Below are 5,718 nucleotides of genomic sequence, written 5' to 3'. Positions count from 1 at the left end.
ATCCTCTTTCATTCTTCTACATATGGATATCCAGTTCTCCAGGCACCATTTGCTGAATAGGCCATTCTCTCCCAGTTGAGAGGGTTTGGTGGCTTTATCAAATATTATATGGCTATATATATGAGGTTCTATATCAGAACTTTCAATTCGATTCCATTGGTCTGTGTGTCTCTCCTTATGCCAATACCATGCTGTTTTCACTACTGTAGCTTTGTAGTATATTCTGAAGTTAGGTAGTGTGATTCCTCCAATTTCATTTTTCTTTTTCAATATGTCTTTGGCTATTCGGGGCCTCTTTCCTTTCCAAATAAATTTCATAGTTAGTTATTCTAGTTCCTTAAAGAAGGCTGTGTTGATTTTTATTGGGATTGCATTGAATGTGTAGATCAGTTTTGCTAGGATAGACATCTTTTTTTGTTTGTTTGTTTTGAGGAATAAAGTCTTTATTGGACTCAGACCAGGAGTCCGTGGGTCTTGAGAACCTTTGTGCATTTGCTGACCTTCCGCTCCACATTCTTCTCAGCCTGTTTCCGTAGCCTCATGAGCTGCTTCTTCTCCCTGTAATGGATCTTGGCTTTCTCCTTCCTCTTCTCCTCCAGGGTGGCTGTCACTGCCTGGTACTTCCAGCTAACCTCATGAGTCAGGTGCCCCAGGTAGGCAAACTTGTGGATGGGCTTCAGATGCACAACCTTGAGGACAGCAGGAACCACCATCCACTTTTTCTTGTTGTAGGGGGCTGGGATCCCGTCAAACACCTTGAGGCGCTCCAGCACAGCCTGGCCCCACTTGGTCTTGTGGGGCAGCATGCCTCGCATAGTCCTCCAAAAGATGCGGCTGGGAGCCCGGAAGTGGTAGGGGCCGCGGGACAGGTTAGTGTTCATCCGCTTGTGGAAGGCCAGGTACTTCAATTAATTTCTGTAGAAGTTGCCAGAAATGTTGATGCCCTGACAGCACACGACTACCACCTTCCAGCCCAGCAGCACCGGCTTCGCCACGATATCTACCAGGAGATGACCTCGGCCATCAAGCACCAGGACCTGCCCCTCCGCCATCTTCAGCAGCTGCCTGGTCAGGATAGACATCTTAATAATATTTAGTCTTCCTATCCATGAACAGGGAATATTCTTCCATTTATTTAGGTCTTCTTTGATTTCCTTGAACAGTCTTGTATAGTTCTCAGTGTATAAGTTTTTTACATCTTTAGTTAAATTTATTCCTAAATATTTGATTTTTTAATTTACTATTGCAAATGGTATTTGTTTCTTGATTTCCTCCTGATCGTGCTCATTATTGGTGTACAGAAATGCTACTGATTTTTGCGCATTGATCTTATAACCTGCGACTTTACTAAACTCATTTATGAGTTCTAGAAGCTTTGTTATAGACCTCTCAGGGTTTTCTACGTATAGGATCATGTCATCTGCAAATAATGAAATTTTGACTTCTTCCTTTCCAATTTGAATGCCTTTTATATCTGGTTCTTGCCTCAGTGCTCAAGCAAGTACTTCTAAGACAATGTTAAATAGAAGGGGAGACAGTGGGCATCCTTGTCTTGTTCCTGACTTTAGAGGGAAGTATTTTAGGATTTCTCCATTGTAAACTATGTTGGCTGTGGGTTTTTCATATATACTCTTTATCATGTTCAAAAAATTTCCTTGTATTCCGAACTTTTGGAATGTTTTTATCAAGAAAGGGTGCTGTTTTTCATCAAATGCTTTTTCTGCATCTATAGATATAATCATGTGATTTTTTTCCCTTCAATCTGTTTATATGGTGTATTACATTGATTGATTTTCTTATGTTGAACCATCCTTGCATACCTGGAATGAATCCCACTTGGTCGTGGTGTATAATTCATTTAATATGTTGTTGAATACGATTAGCAAGTATTTTGTTAAGTATTTTTGTGTCTAGGTTCATTAGAGAAATTGGTCTGTAATTTTCCTTTCTTGTGGTGTTTTTGTTTGGCTTTGGTACTAGGGTAATGTTGGCATCATAGAATGAGTTAGGCAATGTTCCTTCTGTTTTGTTATTTTAGAAGAGTTTCAGGAGGATTGGTGTTAGTTCTTTCTGGAATGTTTTGTAGAATTCACCTGTGAAGCCGTCTGGCCCTGGGCTCTTCTTAGTTGGGAGGTTTTTAATGACTGATTCTATCTCTTTACTTGTGATTGGTTTGTTGAGATCATCAATTTCTTCTTTCATCAATATAGGCTGCTTATGTGTTTCTAGGAATTTGTCCATTTCCTCTGAATTGTAATTTTATTGGAATATAGTTTTTCAAAGTATCCTCTTATGATAGTCTTTATTTCTGTGGGGTCAGTGGTGATATCTCCTTTCTCATTTATTTTGTGTATTTGCATCTTCTCTCTTTTTTTCTTTGTTAGTCTTGCTAAAGGTTTGTCAACTTTATTGATCTCAAAAAACCAGCTCTTGGTCTTGTTTATCTTTTCAAGTGCTTTCTTATTTTCTATTTCATTTAGTTCTGCTCTTATCTTTGTTATTTCCTTTCTTCTTCTTCCTGTGGGATTACTTTGTTGTTTTTTTACTAATTCCTCCAAATGTGCAGTTAGTTCTTCAATTTTTGCTCTTTCTTCTTTTTTGATGTATGAATTTATGGCTATAAATTTCCCTCTCAGTACTGCTTTTGTTGCATTCCATAAATTTTGGTATGTTGTGTTATCATTATCATTTGTTTCAAGGTAGTCATTGATTACTTTTGAGATTTCCTCTTTGACCCACTGTTTTTCTAAGAGTGTCCTGTTTAATTTCCATATCTTAGTGTGAAATCTTGGCCTCTGGCCCTTGCAGATTTCCAGCTTCACTCCACTGTGGTCAGAGATATTATTTTTTATGATTTCGATCTTTCTGAATTCATTAAGCCTTTCTTTGTGGCCTAGCATATGGTTTATCTTGGAGAATGATCCATGTGCACTTGAGAAAAATGTATATCCTGCTGTGTTTGGGTGTAATGATCTGTATATGTCTATTAGATCCAGCTCCTCTAATATACTGTTCAAATATTTTGTTTCTTTAGTGATTCTCTTTTGTGATGTTCTGTCCAGAGTTGATAGTGGTGTATTAAAATCTCCCACTATAATTGTAGATGCATCTATTCTTTCACTTAGTTTTTCCAGCATTTGCCTCATGTGTTTAGAGGCACCCTTGTTAGGAGCAAAAATATTTATAATTGTTCGTTCTTCTTGAGAGAGTGTCCCTTTCACTAATATGTAGTATCCTTCTTGTTTCTCACAATTGTTTCACATTTAAAGTCTATTTTTTCTGATATTAATATAGCTACTCCTGCCTTTTTTTGGTTATTGTTTGCTTGTAAGATAGTTTTCCAACCATTCACGTTCAGCCTCCATGAATCTCTGGGTCTAAGATGTGTCTCTTGTAGACAGCATATAGATGGGTCATATTTCCTTATCCAATGTCTCAGTCTGAATCTTTTGATAGGTGAGTTTAATCCATTGACATTCAGTGTTATTACTGTCAAGGAATTATTTATGTTAGTCATATTTTGATTGGACTTGTGTTTGTCATATTTTGTTTGTTTGTTTTTCTTCTCTTTTTGTCTTTTTTGTTGCTCTTACACTCTCCTCCAACTCTGCCTGTCCTGTTTTTTTCCTTTCTTCCTGCAGAACTCCCTTTAGAATTTCTTGAAGGGGAGGTTTCTTGTTGGCATACTCTTTCAATTTCTGTTTATCTGTGAATATTTTGAAGTCTCCATCATTTTTGAATGCTAGTTTAGCTGGATAGAGTATTCTTGGTTGGAAATTTTTTCTTTTAGTACCTTGACTATATCATACCACTGCCTTCTTGCCTCCATAGTTTCAGTTGAGAATTCAGCACTTAATCTTATGGAGCTTCCCTTGTATGTGTTGGTTTTCTTTTCTCTTGCTGCTTTTAGAATTTTCTCTTTGTCTTGAGCGTTGGATAATTTGACAAGTATATGTCTTGGGGTGGGCCTGCTGGGGTTTATGATGTTTGGGGTGCATTGTGCTTCTTGGATATGTACGTATGTCTCTTTCAGTAGATTTGGGAAGTTTTCAGCCATTATTTCCTGCAACACTCCTTCTGACCCCTTTCCCTTCTCTTCTCCTTCTGAGATGCCTATAATATGTATGTTTGTGTGTTTTGCATTGTCATTCAGGTCCCTAAGTCCTAGCAGGATTTTTTCTATCTTTTTAATCGATCAATTCTACTATCTGTTTGATTTCTGATGTACTGTCTTCCATATCGCTAATTCTCTCCTCTCCCTCTTCTAATCTGCTGCTATTTGCTGCGAGTGTATTTTTGATTTCTTGAACTGTGTTGTTCATTCCCATCATATCTGTTATCTTTTTGCGTATGTCTGCAATTTCCTCTCCAAGTGTTTTCTTCATATTTTTAAACTCTTCTTTTACTTCATTAAGTTTGTCTGTGATATATGTTCTGAGATCTTTAATTACTTGTGCAAAGTTCTGCTCCCCTTCCTGGTTTTCAGTTTGTTCATTGGATTCAGCCATGTTTTCCTGATTACTGGTTTGGTCTGTAGTTTTTTGTTGCTGTCTGGTCATCATTTTATCTTGACGGGTTTAATCAGTTCCTTAGCTTCTTTGTCTAGTCTTAGGGATTAATTAGCTGTTGTTTTGGTGTAAGTGTTATATCTTCTCTTTGTCACTTTGTTCTTCTTATTCTAATTTCTTATTGCTGGCTGAGTTCACTTTGAAGGAAAATATTAGGGCCAGGGAAAGGCAATTATGTAAGAAAGGAAAATGTGTAAAGCAGTATTGGTAATAAATGTTAACAGAGCAACAATATGAGAACTGGGAGGATGGATATTAGATTCATGTAAGTTGTGTAGAGTTATAGTAGTAAGTAGAGTACCTATAATGAGGTAGTAGACTGAATATGGGAGGAATATGGTATGAATTAAAAAGCTAGTGTTTTCGTGAGTGAGGAAAAGAGAAAAGACAATAGTTTCAAGAGTGGAAAAAAGACAGAAAACAAAACAAAGGTATTAGAAATTAAAAGTTAGACAATTTGGGGATCAAAGAAAGGGAGGTGGAGTATAGGAGAGACAGTAGATGATGGAGGATATCAAGATGTGGGGGAAAGGGGATAGTGTAGGTAGCCAAAATCAATTCACACAGAAATGAGGCAATGGAGGATGAGGAAACCCAGCAAATGTGAGGTGTTCCCTGCAGCATCTATTGTATAATTAAGATAAAATAAAATAAGAAGAAAATGAGGGACAAAAGAAAAAAAAGAGAAGAAAGAAAGAAAGAAAAAGGGGGGGTGGGTAAAGAAAAGGGAGGGGAACAAGTAAGGAAAAGAAAAGAAGATAGTGAACAACAATAGCAACAACAAAAAAACCTAAATAAATGGGGAAAAAAAGACCTTGGGGGATACAATGGGAGAAAAGACTAGGAGATAATGCAATATTAGCAACCAGGACAATAAGAAAGAAAAAAGAAAAAAGAAAAAGAAAACGAAAAAGAAAAAAGAGAAAAAGGAAAGGGAAAAAAAAAACACAAACGTTGAGGGCTAGGACAATCCAGGACCTCAGATGGACCTCAGGGCATGGTGGATTCAGGGATGGAAAGTCTGTGATATTGCAGACTCAAGAGGTGTGAGTCTCTGGGGTGTGGGCCACCAGGGTTTAGGGGACACAGACCTGGCAACTTCAAATCCGGTTAACAGGGAGCCTGGGAGCACCGCAGTGCAACACAGCCT

General features: G+C 37.7%; 1 pseudogene; it reads right to left on the bottom strand.

Moving 5' to 3' along the window:
- Positions 1-344: 344 nt before the first annotated feature.
- On the bottom strand, positions 345-1,084 carry LOC101430188 (large ribosomal subunit protein uL13-like; annotated as a pseudogene).
- Positions 1,085-5,718: the final 4,634 nt, after the last annotated feature.

Source organism: Dasypus novemcinctus, chromosome 1, assembly GCF_030445035.2.
Source record: "Dasypus novemcinctus isolate mDasNov1 chromosome 1, mDasNov1.1.hap2, whole genome shotgun sequence".
In the NCBI taxonomy this organism is placed as follows: Eukaryota; Metazoa; Chordata; class Mammalia; order Cingulata; family Dasypodidae; genus Dasypus; species Dasypus novemcinctus.
The sequence above is the reverse complement of the archived record's forward strand: the minus strand, read 5'-3'. Positions and strand labels throughout refer to the sequence as shown.